Raw genomic sequence first — 16,990 nt, 5'->3', positions numbered from 1 at the left:
CACAATCAGAGCAGATGAATGGCCTCGCTCCAGCGTGAGTGCGTTCATGTCTCAGATGGTCACATGACTGAGTGAATCCCTTTCCACAAACGGAGCAGGTGTACAGCCTCTCCCCTGTGTGACTGCGCTGATGAGCTTCCAGCAGGCATGGGTATTTGAATCCCTTCCCACAGTCCGCACACTTCTATCGTTTCTCCACTGCACAGGTGTCCTCACGTCTGTTCATATTGGATGATCAGCTGACTCCTTACCCATGCACAGGACAGGAATTGGTGCAGGACCTGTCCATATTCAGTTCACTGGAACACTCACTTGAATGGCTATGTCTTGGTATGTTTCCAGTTACACTAATGTTTGAAATCTTTTCCCACGGACAGGACAGATAAATGTTGAAAATGCAGGGTTCTTTTTGTTTAAGTCCTTATGAACTGAATCACTCTCAGATCTTGATGGGATGTTTGTTTGGAATTTTTACTGATAAATGTGCCTCTGTATTTCTCTGTAAAACAAATTTAAATCTGAAAAAGGTGTGAGAATGCAAACTGCATAGGAGATTGTGAAAGGAAGTTCATTGAATCTAGTAATTTGTGTGAAAGACACTCAGAAGTAGTGATCATGAAAGCTACTGATTGTCATAAAAACTCAACTAGTTTGTGAATATCCTTCAGGGAAGGGGACCCACTGCCTGCCCTGGGCCTCCACAAGATTCAGCCCCCAATGGGATGAGAATCTAACTTGGAGGGGAAGAGCAATGATCCAGTTGCTGATACAGGCAGAAAGAGAAACGAGGTTCTGCTGAAGGAATATGTACAGCTCTGGGCTAAATTAGAAAATGGAACCAAATAGGTAATAATCTCTGGATGACTACCTGACCCATAAGCAAATTGGTGCAAGGTCAGCAAGATTAATGAGGTAAATGTATGGCTGAAAGATTGGTGTCCGGGAACTGGTTCAATTTCATTGGATATTGGTGTCCCTAGGGAAGCACAGAATTGTTTTGATGGGATTGGCTTCACCTAAATGATGCTGGGACCAGTGTCCTGGAGAATCTCATAATTAGGGACTGTGGATAGGACTTTAATTGTGGGGGTTGGTTATGGGAAGTCTTACAGTGGGAGGTGGGCTCAGCACCGATTAAAATTTCCACAAGTAATAGGACAGAAAGTATGGAAAGGGTCAGAAATCCAACTTCAGACACAGCAGATAAGTATGTTTGTGTGTGTGTGTGTGTGTGTGTGTGTGTGTGTGTATTGGGGGGGAGGGGGAGGAGGTGCAGACTGAGGATGTTGTACCAAAATGCAGGCAGAATATGAAACGAGGTAAATGTGCTTGCAGCATGGATTGAAATTGGCATGTACAAATTTGTGTGCATCACAGAGACATGGCTGCAAGGGGATAAGGGCTGGGAACGAATTTTCCAAGAAGAGACATCCAAGAAGACAGACAAAAGTTTAGAGGGGGTATGGTTGCCTTGTTAGTAAGAAATAAAATTAAATTGACAGCAACAAGTGAGATGGAGCAAGAAGGTGTAGAATTCCTGTGGATGGTGTTAAGGAAGTATGGAGGAGAAAACACCTTGATGGAACTTGTGGACAAACCTTGTCAGGGTGTGGCAAGGAAAATAAATCAGGAAATAGAAAAAATACCACTGCAATAATAATGGGGGACTTCAATTTGCAGGTGGACAGTGAAAATCAGGTTAGCAGCAGATTTTAGGAAAGAAACTTGTGGAATGTTTACGCATTTTTTTTGTAGTAGCTTGTGGTAGAGCTCACTAAGGAACAGGCAATTCTGGATTTAGTGATGTATAATGAGAAAGGTTTGATTAGGAGCTCAAGGTGAAGGAACCCTCAGAAGCAGTTGACTGGGATGGTGACTCAGTGGTTAACACTGCTGCCTCACAGCACCAGGGTCCCAGGTTCGATTCCAGGATGACTGTCTGTGTGGAGTTTGCACATTCTCCCTGTGTCTGCGTGGGTTTACTCTGGTTTCCTCCCACATTCCAAAGATGTGCAGGCCAGGTGAATTGGCTATGCTATTCTATATATAACAACATAGTAGTTAGGTGCATTAGTCAGAGGGGGATGGGTTACTCTTCGGATGGTCGGTGTGGACTTGTTAGGCCGAAGGGCCTGTTTCTACACTGGAGGTAATCTAATCTAATAGGGTACACCCCACAGTTTGAGTGGGAGAAAATTGAATCAGATCTAATGGTATTACCATGATGTAAAAGTAACTACAAAGATATGTGGGTGCAGCTGGCCAGAATTGGGAAGCTGTAGGTGGATAAATTACCAAGATCAGATGGACTACACCCGAGATGACTGTAGGAGATTGGAGAGGGAATGGTGATGTTCCTTCAGAGATCAGCGGAGTCAGGGAGGGCCCGGATGACTGGAAAATGGCTAATGCATCACCCCTGTTAAACAAAGGAAGAAGGCAGAGGCAAGAAACTAGAAGCCACAAAGCCTGATCTCAGTTGTTGTTAAGGTTTGAAAGTCCCTTGTTAAGAATGAGACTGCAGAGTATTTGGAAATGCACAGTAAAATAGAGCAGTCAGCATGGCTTTGACAAGGGGAGGTCATGCCTGACAAATCTGTTGGAATTCTTTGAGGTGGTAAAAAATAATTTAGATAAAGGAGAGACAGTGGACACGTTTTTTTTTTGATTTTCCAGAAGACCTTCATCAAGGTACTATACAGTAGGCTGCTAAATACAGTAAGAGGATGGCTATCAGGGCAATGCAGAGGATGGCTGCCTGGTAGAAGTCAGGATAAAGGGTCTTTTATAGAATGGCAGCTGGTGACTTGTGGACCTCCACAGGGGTCAGTGTTGGGACTATGCATGTTATACATAGGGGGCTCAGTGGTTAGCATAGCTGCCTCACAGCACAGGGACCTAGGTTTGATTCCCGCCTCGGGTGACTGTCTGTGTGGAGTTTTCACATTCTCCCCGTGTCTGCGTGGGTTTCCTCCAGGTGCTCCGGTTTCCTCCTACAATCCAAAGATGTGCAGGTCATGCTAAATTGCCCATAGTATTCGGTGTATTAGTCAAGGGTAAATGTAGGGTAGGGGAATGGGACTGGGTGGGTTACTCTTCAGACAGTTGGTGTGGACTTGTTGGGCCAAAGGGCCTGTTTCCATACTGTATAGAATCTAATCTAATCATTAACGATACAGACAAAGGAACTGAGGGCATTGTTGCCATGTTTGCAGATGACACAACGATAGGTGGAGGGACAGGTAGGGTTGAGGAAGTGGGGTTGGTGCAGAAGAATTTGGACAGCGTAGGAGAGTGGACAAAGAAACAGTAGATAGGATACAATGTGGGAAACTGTGAGTTTATGCACTTTGGTAGAAAGAATAAAGGCGCAAGATCATTTTCTGAATAGGGAAAGGTATCAGAAATCTGAAGGGCAAGGATTTTGGGAGTCACAAATTCAGTAACTCTCTTAAGGTTAACATGCACGTTCAGTTGATAATTCAGAAGGTAAATGCCATTTTAACATTTATTGCAAGGGGGCTATAATACATGAGCAAAGATGTACTACCATGGCTGTATCGGCTCTGACCAGGCTGTATTTGAAATATTATGAGCAGTATAGGGCCTACTATCTTTTTTTTTAAAGATATTTTTATTAGAAATTTAACATTTTTACAAGTTTACAAAAATAAACAAAACTCTCAAATACAAACATTGATGTACAATTAAATCAAATATACAATAGTCAAAATTTAACAAAGGAAAGAAAAACCAAAATAAAAAAAAATAAAACTCAACTTTCTACTAATCTAACCTACAACTAATCAGAGTGTATACTTAAGTCGGAATGTATTAACATCAAATGTAATAAAACCCGTATTCGTGCGGGATTCCTCTCCTAAGGGGCCCCGGAGCAGCCAGGTTTGTAATCTTCATTAAATAAAAGCCCTTGTTAGGATGGCCGAAATATCTGCATTTATGTAATTCAAGAGGGCTGCCATATTTTATAAAATAATTCAGTCTTTCGGTGCACCATATTTGTAAGGATGTCAGGGGAATACATTCCATAATTAATCTGTGCCAATACCCAGTTCACCAAAGTATTTTTCCTTGCACAGCAAGAGAGAATTGAAAATAGTCTCTTCCCGTGCATATCCAGGGAGGAAAAGTTTGAAAAGCCCAAAAGGAGAGATATAGGGTCCACTCTAATTTCCGTTCCTAAAATTTCTGTCAGGGTACTTGCTACTTTAGTTCAATATCTACGGATCTTATGACAAGTCCATAGGCAATGTACAAGAGTGCCCACCTCTATTTTGCATTTGGGACACATTGGAGATGCTCCTGCCTTAAATTTTGCCAATCGATCCGGTGCTATATGGGCCCTATGAAGTATCTTTAGCTGGATAGCCTGGGTTCTGTTACAGATAGTAATTCTTCTAGCATTTTCCCAAATATCATTCCACATTTCTATCGAGATTTCTAGTCCCAAATCCTGATCCCATGTTTTAAGCAGATTGTCCATATCTCCCGATACTTCATCATGTAGTAAATGATAAATAGTACTGACGGAGGATACCCCCACTGGTCGTAGGACATTACATTCTCTATCTGATTTATAAAGACTATCTATTAACGTCTTCTTCTGTATATAATCTTCCAAATTAGTTTGGAAGTATCGAAAGAGGTCTCCATTAAGTAATCCGAATTTCTGACGCAGCTGTTCAAAAGACATCAGGACCCCATCTTTAAATAGATCCCCTAAACATGAGATACCCCTGGATCTCCAGAGTTTAAAAGTGGCATCTGTAAACCCCGGTTGGAATCCCCATGCTCCTACTATCGGTGCATAGGGGGATGTTTTATGTAAATTACCCTCATTTTGCCGCATTATATTCCAAGCCTTAATTGTGTTTAGTATTATGGGGTTTTTACAGTGATCTGTAATGATTTTCCTCTTGTCTGAAAATAAGAGGTTAATAAGTGGGTATTTTACTTGAGAGGCCTCGATGTCCAGCCAGATTGATTGTGGATCAGACAAGACCCAATCAGCTATGTAACTTAATAGGGAACTTAACTGATATTTTCTAAAATCTGGGAAGTCCAATCCTCCCCTTGCCTGTGGAAGCTGTAGCTTCTTCAGCATAATGAGGGGCCGTCTATGATTCCAGATAAAGGAACCCAGCCAGCCATATAATTTACGTAGAGCCATCCTTGGCAGCATCACCGGGAGCATTCTCATAGGATATAGGCAGAACATTCATTTTAATTAATGCTATTCTACCCAACCAGGAAATTGGAAGGTCTCCCCATCGCTGGAGGTCCTGCCTTATCCTTTCCAGTAATTGCACAAAATTAGCCTTATACAACTGACCAAATACTGGAGTAATAAAGATACCTAAATATAAGAAGCCCTCCAGGGTCCAACGAAAGAGAAAAAGGGATCCGTCCACTAAGTGGGGTGTCATAGCCAGGCCACCCATTGGCATATCCTCCGATTTTGAAAAATTAATTTTATAGCCTGAGAATGCACTAAATGTATTAATAATCTGGATTAGACGAGGTATGGACATCAGAGGATTACTGAGGAATAAAAGAACATCATCTGCATAAAGGGTAATTTTATGTTTACCTGTACCAATTCTTGGGGCCGTTATATTAGGATCAGTCCGTATAGCTTCTACTAGTGGTTCAATTATGAGCGTAAATAACAATGGCGAGAGAGGACATCCTTGACGGCAGCCTCTACCCACACTGAAGCTATCCGAACCTAATCCATTGGTAACCACAACTGCTTTGGGATCACTATACAATGTTGAGACCCATTTGGTAAACACCTTTCCAACGCCAAACCTTTCCAATGTGTAAAACAAATATGACCATTCAACCCTGTCGAATGCCTTTTCCGCGTCTAATGAAACTACTACTCCTGGTATCTTTCCCTGATGACAGGCTTGAATCATATTCAAAACCCTTCTAATATTATTGGATGATCTACGGCCCTTAATAAATCCTGTCTGATCCTCCTTTATAATATGTGGCAGTACCCTTTCTAGTCTCAGTGCTAACATTTTAGAGAGGATTTTAAAATCTACATTTAGCAAGGATATTGGTCTACATGATGTACAGTCTTCTGGTTCTTTTCCTTTTTTAAGGATAAGAGAGATATTTGCCTCTTTCAGCGAAGGCGGGAGACAGCCCTGACTATATGCATAGTTATACATGTCCATAAGTGGATCAGCCAATATTTCTGTAAATTCTTTGTAGAATTCAGCTTGAAAGCCATCTGGGCCCGGTGCCTTTCCGCTCTGGAGTTGCCTAATTGCATCAAGTATTTCTTGGACTGTTAGAGGAGCATTTAGGACCGATACCTGTTCCGGAGTCAGGCCCGGAAAGGTCAAATTTTTAAAAAATGACTGCATCCTCCTAGTCCTATCTTCACAATCCTGCGATTTATATAACTCAGAATAAAATTCTCTAAAGATCGCATTAATCTTTTTATGATCATGAGTCAAAGTACCTGTACTTTCCTTGATAGACGTAATTGTCTGAGGGGCCTTCTTTTTCTTTGCAAGAAATGCTAAGTATCTACCCGGTTTGTTGCCATATTCATATAACCTTTGTTTTGCAAATAATATTTCCCTCTTAGCCGTTTGAGTAAGCGTAGTGTTTAGAGCTGTCCTAAGAGCCGTAATCCTTTGCAATTTTATAATAGAAGGTCTATCAGCGTATGCTGTTTCGGCTGCTTTTAAGCGTGATTCGAGCAGACGCTGTTGTTCTCCCTTCAATTTTTTTCTGGGTCGCTGAGTAGGAGATGATCAAACCTCGTGCATAAGCTTTGATGGTCTCCCACATCATTGATGGGTTGCTAGCCGTACCTGAATTAATTTCTAAAAAAGTTTTAAATTCTTGGGAGAAGTACTTTACAAATTTACTATCTTTTATCAGGAAGGGGTCCATATGCCAGTGCTGAGCGGATGTCCCATTGTTCCTCCCCTTAGTTTCCATATATACAGCAGCGTGGTCAGAAATTGCTATAGTACCTATTTTATAGGATAATATGGAATTTAAAAAAATCGAGGGGGCAAAAAACATATCAATTCTAGTATGACATTTATGTGGATTAGAGTAGAAAGAAAAATCTCTACCCTGTGGATGAAGACATCTCCATACATCTACCAATCCTAATTCTTTATTCAGATCCGCCAGTTGTCTAGATCTGGGAGATACTCCAGCAGCACTCTTGGGAATCCTATCTCTTTCCGGATCCATAATACAATTAGAGTCTCCCCCTATAATTGTATGACGGGCACCAAAGGCCATCAATTTTGAAAAAGCTTCCGTTATAAATTTAAAGGGGTGTGCCGGGGGGCAGTACAAATTTAAAATCCCATATTCCTCTCCATTTATGAGGGCTTTAATCAAAATATATCGTCCAAATTTGTCTTTTATATGATTTAGGATTTTGAAAGGGAAATTCTTTCAAACAAGAATAACAATTCCCCTGCTTTTTGAGCTAAAAGAAGAAAAAAAGGCCTGATCAAATCCACCCTGTCGTAATTTTAAGTGTTCTTTATCCGACAGGTGTGTCTCCTGTAGGAGAGCTATATCAACTCTTTCTTTCTTAAGATTTGATAATATTTTCTTCCTTTTGACTGGTGAATTACTCCCCTTGACATTCCAGGTGCACCACTTAACTGATCAACCATGATCATCTGGGCAGATCCGAGACCCCTCCGGAGGGGAAACCCTATCTGGAACATTCTGAGCATAGAGCATATAAAATTTACAAAGATAAAGGCTCTCTAATACACTCACAACAGTATAATAAAAAACTATTTCTAAATAAAAAAAATATAAAACGTACCTAAATGGAGATTTTCCCCCTTGTTCCCAGGGAGTGTCACTTCCCCTCCAAAAGTCCATCTTATCGTCTCCCAACCAATGCCCCACCCTTGACCCAGGTGCTCCTCAATAAAATGAGGAGAATTCAAATATAATACAAAGCTAGAGTTAACAGTGAGCACCCTACCCCCGCCCACACCAACACCTGGATATATTTGGGAATGTTAATACCATATATAAATATATAACTATAAAATTACAATCTCAACAAGTAATAATTAAATATAATAATACAAAATAACAGGGGAGAAACAACCCCGCTCCTGAAGATAGAGGTAAAATAGAATAAGGTAACCACCTCCCCCCACCAACATTAACCAAACGCCCCAACATATATATATATATATATATACACACACATACATACATACATACATACATACATACCCACATATATACATAAAGTAATAAAAGAAAACAACCCCAAGCGGGGAGGGGGGGGAGAAAATCAAATCCCTCTCCCCGCCCCCCATGATAATATTAAACAATAAGGTAAGAAAAAAGAGAGACAAAAAAGGGGGGGGGGGGGGGGATGTAGACCAAAGTGGGGGGAAAGGCAAACCAATATCCACAATCTCTTACAGTTTATATAAGAGAGTCCAAGAATTCCTTAGCCTTCTCTGGTGATCCGAAGTTATATATGGATCCTCGTGGTTAAAGTGTAGCATTGCTGGATAGCGTAAGGAGTACTGAGTATTTAAGTCCCTTAAACGCTTCTTCACCTCATCGAATGCCTTCCTCTTTTGGACCAGAGCTGGGGAAAAGTCCTGGCATAGCATGATCTTGGATTCTTTATAGATCATGGCTTCGGGATCTTTTCCAAGATTTCTAGAGACTTCTAGGAGCATCTGCCTCTCCCTATAGCTCTGCAGCCGGAACAGGACTGGGCGTGGGCGCTGGTTGGAGCCAGGCCCACATATTGCGACCCGGTAGGCCCATTCCACCTTTACCTGGCCTGATCCAGCATGCAGATTCAAAAGCTCTGGCAGCCACTGCTCCAGGAATGCTGTAAACTGGCCTTCCTCTTCCCGTTCGGGAAGGCCCAGCAAACGAATATTTTTTCGACGACCTCGATTATCAAGGTCGTCAATATGATTTTCTAAGGTCCGGACTCGCTGTTCGAGAGTCCGGACCTGATCCGCGGCTGACTGAGCTGCAGTCTCGGAGGTCGCGACCTTTACCTCCGCCCCTCGGACTCAGCGCTCAAGTTCCTGCATGTCTCGGCCGTGCTTCTGCAGCGTGGCCGAGAGTGAGTCCCATCGATTTCGGGACTCCTCGATAAAGGCGTCGATCTTCGTGTCCAGCTTGGTGATCATCTCCACAAGGCTTGTTACCGTCGGTAAGTCCCCCGGGGCGGCTGTGGATGCCTCTGCTGCAGCTGAAGAGGGAGAGGGTGGAGGAGGGGATCCTGCTTGTTGAAAGCTGCGGGCTCCCTTCTCTTTGGTCATTTTTCACTAAATGTTAGACTATTTAAATGTAATACTAAGCAACTATTTAAAGTTAACAGCTATTATGAATGATTTGGTGAGTGTGGTGGAGTGTGTGCACTTTACCCAAGTCTTGGGAACAGCAATATAGACTCAGACTTGCTGGGTCGCCGCTATCTTGGATCCCTGGGCCTACTATCTAAGGAAGGATGTGCCGGTGTTGAGGAAGCCTCAAGATTAAAAGAATGATCCCAGGATGAAGGGTTCATCATAAAAATATCAGTTGAGGATTCTTGGTCTGTATTCAATGTAGTTTAGAAAGATGAGGGAATATATGAAGGACTGAGAGAAGGAGTGGTGTTTTTGATGACAACATTGCTGCTGTAAAGAGAGAAAATCTTTCTTAAAAAATCATCCAGTGAAAATATATGCATTAAAATAAGAAATGAATGATCACCTTGATGGGATTGTATTGTAGGCCCAACAACAGTCAGATGGAAACTTAGGAACAAATGTGTGGAGAGATCTCAGACAGATGTAAGAATAGTAAGTTTGTAATAATGGGTGATTTTAATTTTCCAAATGTTGGTTGGGACTACCATCATGTTGAAGACTTGGCCGGAGAAGAGTTTGTTAAAATATGTTCAAGAAAGGTTTTGAATCAAGATGTAAATGTCTGACTAGAGGCCAAAACCTGACCTTATTTTGTGTTATAAGGCATTACAAGTGGCTGAAGAAATAGTAGGGGAACACTTTGGGTTTAGTGATCATTTTTCTATTAGTTTTAAATAGTTATGGAAAAGGATAAGCATAAAAGTTGAAATTTTTAAGTGGAATAAGACAAGATCTTTCAAAAGTTGATTGGAGTAGACTGCTCAGACATAGACACACATCTGGTAAATGAGAGGCTTTCTAAAATGTGGTGACCAAAATTCAGAACCATTGCAGGACCATGAGATATTGGAGCAGAGATGAGGCCTTTAGGCCCATCGCATCTTCTCTGCCATTCAATCATAGCTAATAAGTTTTTCAACTGCACTCTCCCACTTTTCTCCCTGTGACCTGTACTCAATGACCTGGCCTCTACAGCTTTCTGAGGCAATGAATTCCACAGATTCCCTGGCTGAAAATGTTTCTCTGTATTCCATTCTAAAGGATCTCTCATTTACTCTAACTCTGTGCCCTCAGATCCCAGTCTCTCCTGCCAATGGAAACATCTTCCTAAGGTCTACTCTGAACAGACCATTCAGTGTTCTGTATGTTTCAATTAAAGCTTACCTCATCTTTCTAAACTCCATAGTCCTCAATCATCTCTCATTTGTTAAGTCTTTCATTCCTGGGATCATTCTAGTGAACTTCCTGTGGACCCGCTTCAGGGCCACTGCATCCTTCCTGATTATGGGGCCCAAACTTGCTCACATAACTCTATATGTGTCTCACCACAGCTTTACAAAGCCTCATAAGTACTATACATCCCTGCTTTATACTCTAGCCCTCTTGGGATGAATGACAACATTGTATTTGCCTTCCTAACTACCAACTCAACCTGCAAATTTACTTTAAAAGAGAAATCTGGGCTAGGATTCCCAAGTCCATTTCCACTTCAGATTTCTGAATTTTCTCCACATAGAATATAGCCCATGTTTCTATTCTTCCTACCAGTACATGATCAGTTAGAGTGAAAGGTAAGGCTAATATGATTAGAGAACAATGGATGAATAAATTTATGAGCCACAAGTCAATAATGAACAGATCTTATCTGTTATCTATATCTATGCATTAGATACAGATAACAGGGTTCAAATGAATTTCTTTTATGGGCTCTGTGAAGAGGGAGATTAGGAAGGCAAAGAGCAAAGCGAGATGACCTAATCTGCCAAAGCTAAGGCTAAACCAAAGAGGTTCTACAAGTACATATCGAGCAGGGGAGCAACAAGAGAGACAGTTTGGCACCTTAAGGATCAAGGAGTGTGGCTTTGTGTTGAAACTCAGGAAATGGAAGAGATATTAAATTAATATTTTGCATCAGCTTTTACTTTGGAGAAAGCACACTCAAATGTTCACTCTCCATGTATGAAGCTGGACAGTTCCTGGTGTTAAACTATTTGACCAAAGAAATGGAGACTAGGTGATGTTTCTAGCTGCTGGATTGACTTTCTACTCTATGTTGCTTCATGCAATCCTTAAGAATCTATATGACACTGAGGGTTTGAATTTTGAGATAACTCTGGTTAGGGTAGAATCCTTTTCACTGGACCATAGGGGATCAAGGGGTGACTGTACAGAGGTTTCTAAAATCATGAGCAGTCCAGATAATGTCTTTTTCCTTGGATAGGAGAGTCTAAAACTAGTGGAATATATTCTTAAGGTGAGAGGAGAAAGGTTAAAAAGGGAACCAAGGCACTACCTTTTCACAGAAAGGGTGGTGTGTCTGTGGAATCAACTGTCAGAGGAAGTGGTAGATGCACATACTGTTATAAGACTGAAAAGACTTTTGGACAGATACATGTAAAGTTAGACCTCATGTGATTCAGGGTGAGCTTGCCAATTGGATGCAATACTCGCTTAATGACAGGAGATGGGGTGTAGTAGTGGAGGGTTGTTTTTCAGACTGGAGGCCTGTGACCAGTGGTATTCCAAAGGGATCAGTGCTGGGTCCTCTTTTGTTTGTCATTTACATAAATGATTTAGCTGAGAATATAGAAAGCATGGTTAGTAAGTTTGTAAATGACACCAAAATTGATGATACATTGGAGCGTGAAGAATTTTATGTAAAATTGCAAAGAGATGTTGATCAATTGGGTGTACGGGCTGGGGGGCATCAGATGGAGTTTAACCCATATAAATTAGGCGGCACGGTGGCACAGTGGTTAGCACTGCTGCCTCACAGCGCCAGAGACCCGGGTTCAATTCCCACCTCAGGCGACTCTCTGTGTTGAGTTTGCACATTCTCCCCGTGTCTGCGTGGGTTTCTTCTGGGTGCTCTGGTTTCCTCCTACAGTCCAAAAATGTGCAGGTTAGGTGAATTAGGTGTAGGGGAATGGATTTGGGTGGGTTGTGCTTCGGCGGGTCGGTGTGGACTTGTTGGGCCGAAGGGCCTGTTTCCACACTGTAATGTAAAATGTAATCTAGATGCAAGTCACTGCATTTCGGTAAAACAAAAATGGTATGACTCGTGCAATCAGGGATAATACTGTGGAACAGAGATGTAAGGATTCAGTTACCTAATTCCTTGAAGTTGGTGTCACACGTACATGGGGAGGTTAAGAATGCTTTTAGTGTATATACCTTCATTGCTCAGACCATTTGTGTTGAAGTTGGGATATCATATTGAGGTTGTGTAGGATGGTGCTGAGGCCTCTTCAGAAGTAGCGTGTCCAGTTCTAGTCGCCTTGTTGTAGGAAAGATATTTTTGAGAAAGTTCAGAAGAGATTTACCAGGTTGTTGTTGGGAATGGAAGGAGTGGGTTATAAGAAGAGGCTGGACAGCTGGGATTCATTAAGAGAGGTATAGGAGGTGAACATTGACCTAAGAGATTTACAAAATTGTGAGGAGTGTAAGTAAGCTCAATTGCAAGTCTACTGTCCCTCGGGTGGGGGATTTTAAGACTGGGGACATAGTTTTAAAAATGAGAGCAGAAAGATTTTAAAGAGACACAAGGGGCAACTTTTTTTTACACGGAGTGTTCATGGATGGAATGACATTCCAGACAATGTGGTGAATGTGGGTACAGTTACAACATTTACTAGACATATGGATAAGTACAAGAATATGAAAGGTTTAGCGGGATAGGGGCCAAGAGCAGGCAGGTGAAAACTGTTTTAAGTTTGGAACATTTTCGGAATAGACTGGTTGGACCAAGGGTTCTGTTTCCGTGCTGTCTGACCCAATGACAACGTGATTGAAATTTACAGAATACTGAGAGGCCTGAATAGCCTCATTGTCGAGAACACCTTTCAACTAGTATCAAATACTAGAACCCAAGAGCACAGACTGAGAGTGAAGGGATGACCCTCAAGAAATGAGATGTGGAAGAATTTCTTGAGCCAGAGCGTAGTGATCTGTAGAACTCATTGCTGTCAAGGGCTGTGGTAACCATGCCAGTGAGTGTATTTATGACAGAGTCACAGAGGTTCTTGATTGGGGAGGGCATCAATGGTTATGGAGAAGGTAGAATGCAGGAGAATGGGAATGAGAAACATATCATTCACAATGAAATGGTGGAGCAGACTTGATGGGGCAAATAGGAGAAAGTGAGGACTGCAGGTGCTGGAGATCATAGTTGAGGATGTGGTGCTGAAAAAGCACAGCGGATCAGGTAGCATCCAAGGAGCAGGAGAATTGACGTTTTGAACATAAGCCCTTCAACAGGAATGAGACTTGTGGATTGGGGGGCTGAGAGATTAATGGGAAGAGGTTTGGGCTGGAGAGGGGGTGAAGGTAGCTGGAAATGTGATAGGTAGGTTAAGGTGTGGGTGTGGAATGAAAGGTCAGAGAGGAAGGTGAAGAGGATATGTAGGAAGGAAAATGGACAGGTAGGACTGGTCAAGAGGGTGGTGCCAGTTGGAGGCTTGGGAGTTGGATAAGGTTGGGGGAGGGAAAATGAGGGAACTGGAGAGGTTCAAATTGATTCCGTGTGGTTACAGGGTCCCAAGGTGGAAGATGAGGCATTGTTCCTCCAGGCATCAGATGGTTAGGGTTTGGCGATAGATGAAGCCTAAGACCTGCATGTCCTGCATGGGGTAGGAGGGGGAGTTAAAGTGTTCAGCCATATGGTGGGTGGTTGGTTGGTGCATGTGTCCCAGAGATGTTGTTTGAAATGATCCGCAAGTTGGCATCCTGCTTCCCTGGTGTAGAGGAGACCACATCAGGTCCAACAGATGTAGAAGATGATGTGTGTGGAAGTACAGGTAAAGTTCTGTCAGATGTGGAAGGATCCTTTTGGGCTTTGGACAGAGGTGGGGTGGTGGGGGCGGGGGGCAGAAGACATATGGGCACAGGTTTTAAAATTCTTGCGATGACAGGGGAAAATGTCAGGTATAGGTTGGGCTGGTGGGGGCCACGGATCTGACAAGGGAATTGTGGAGGCAATGGTCTCTCCAGAATGCAGATAAGTTGGGGAGGTGGGGGGAGGGAAATATATCCCTAGTGGTCAGGTCAGTTTGCAGGTGGCGGAAGTGGTGCAGAATGATGCAATGTTGGTAGGAAGGTGAGGACTTGTCCCCTCAGCCCACTTGGCTGACAAGTGTCATTTGATTAAGAGCCTATGCCCGAAACATTGATTCTCCTGCTTCTTCAATGCTGCTTGACCTGCAGTACTTTTCCAGCACCACACTCTCAACTCAATGGGCCAAGTAGCCTAATTCTGCTCCGATATCTTGTGGTCATAAAATTATTATGGATGACATACAGTATTACCCCCCCCCCCATATCTGCAGGGGTTACATTCCAGGACTTACTGTGGAAGCCTGAAACCGCGGATAGATGCAAACCCATGCATTTAAATGGGAAATGTTCCTTCTTGGCAGCCTCCTGGTCACTGGTTCTGGAACGTTCCCTTTTATAGGTTCAGACCACGGTAAACGGCAAGTAAGTAAAACCACGACAATCAGACTCACGGATACGAGGGTTGCCCTGTAGATTAATCAGTACTAGTACCATAGAGGAGAGATTCCTGGAGTGTTGATGAGATGGTTTTTGGATCGATACATTAAAGACCCAAATGGAGGACAGGCTATCCTCGGCTGTGTACACATGGGAGTGGGTTAGCTCAGTTGGGTGGTTGGCTGGTGTTCAATCTCTGTTCCGGCTGAAGTCACCATGAAGATCCCACATTCCTACCCTTTTCCCTTGTCTAAGGCACGGTAACCCTCAGATTAAAGCACCATCAGCCTTTGCTCTCTCTCGCTCTCTCACTCTTCCCCCCCCCCCCCCCCCCCAAAATCCCTCTCGTATATGGCATCTTTAGTTTCATGATTTTAATAGTATTAGGAGAAGGGAATAACGGGCCATCTGAGTGTGTAACTCCCCTTGTGGGAGAGTTAACTCTGAATGATGGAAAGTGATAATTGATTCTGAGACAAGTGGTCAAAATAAAAACAGAAAAAATTACGATGGTATGAGACCACAAGAAAGTGACAATAATTTTGGAAATATAACTTAAAGGGATAACAAATATTTAAACAGCACTTGCAGGAACTGCAACTGTTGGCAATCCCTGTCTGGCAATAAATAAAACAGGAAAGGTAGCCCTTCCATTGCTAACAAGAGATATGAGGGATAGTACTGAATCCATGAAAAAAGATGTGCAAATTGTTGAAAAGAGCAGCGGACTTGATTAGTGGGAACAGTTCTGATTTCAGCAAAACAGGACTTTGGGATTAATTAAGAGAGAAAAATAAAGCCTAAGAGTAAGCCTGAGGGGGACACACAAACTAATTTTAAAAGCTTCTAAAGGTATGCAAAGAGAAAAAAAAAGGAAACAAATCCCTTACAATTAAAAGGTATTGATTGGTAACGCCAATTAACTATATATTTTGATTCTATTATCATCAGAAAGGATGACAAGTGACTTCTCTAAAATGCTATGGAACAGATGATGGGGGGAACTGTAAGAAATCAGTATTAGCAGGGAAATGGTGCTAGGGAAATTGATGGGATTAAAAGCCAATAAATCCCAGCACCTGTTAATCTACACCCTGAGCACTTAAAAGTCCCCTCAGATATAGTGGCTGTGATCTGAAACTGGAGACTTAAATCTGAACAGAGTAAATTGATGGTCATCTTCCAAGATTCTATGAACTCTGGAACAATTTCTATAGATTGGAGGGTAGGTAATGTAACCACTCTATTTAAAAAAGGAAGGAGATAAAACATGGAATGATAGACCAGTTAGCCTAACACGGGAAAACAGTGACAGGTTTGGACATAGTCAGTCAGCATGAATTTGTGACAGGGAAATGAGAAACAAGACCTGATGTCCTTGTACACAAGTTGCTGAAAATATACATGCAGGTGCCACAGGAGTTGGAGAAGGCAATTGATATATTGGTGTTTGCCAAGAGTGGATCTGAATAAAGGAGCAGAGATGTACAGGGTTTTGGAGTTTTTTGAAATCCTTGTTTGATGATGGATGGCCTGCCTATTGAGACTGCACAACAAAGGTTTGCCAGACTGATTCCTGGGATGGCAGGACTGGCAGATGAGGACAGGATGGACTGGTTAGGAGGAAATCCACTGGAGTTTAGAAGGGTAAAGTATGATGTCACAGAAACTAATAAAAATCATAACAGACTAACAAGGTAAATGCAGGAACATGTGCTCAATGACCAGGGAGTCTAGAACTGGAGGAGGGGGATCATCACAGTTTCAGCAATATGGGCTAGTCCATTTGGCCTGAGATAAGGAATTGTTTTTAACTGAGAGACTGGTGATCCTGCAGAATTTGCTGCTACAGAAAGCAGTGAAGGCCAGAATGTGGGATGTTTCCAAGATGAAGATAGATATACTTATGAGGGCGAAAGGGATTAAAGGATATGGGCCTAAAGTGGTTGCAGATTCCTGAGCAAATTATCAGTCACTATCAGACTAAATAATGCAGCAGGATCGAACACCACAATAACCAACTTCTGTTCCTATTTTGGACGTCTCTATTCTTCTTATGGTGGGATATAAAAACA

The sequence above is a fragment of the Hemiscyllium ocellatum genome, chromosome 46, assembly GCF_020745735.1.
Source record: "Hemiscyllium ocellatum isolate sHemOce1 chromosome 46, sHemOce1.pat.X.cur, whole genome shotgun sequence".
Lineage (NCBI taxonomy): Eukaryota > Metazoa > Chordata > Chondrichthyes > Orectolobiformes > Hemiscylliidae > Hemiscyllium > Hemiscyllium ocellatum.
Note: the sequence above shows the minus strand (reverse complement) of the source record.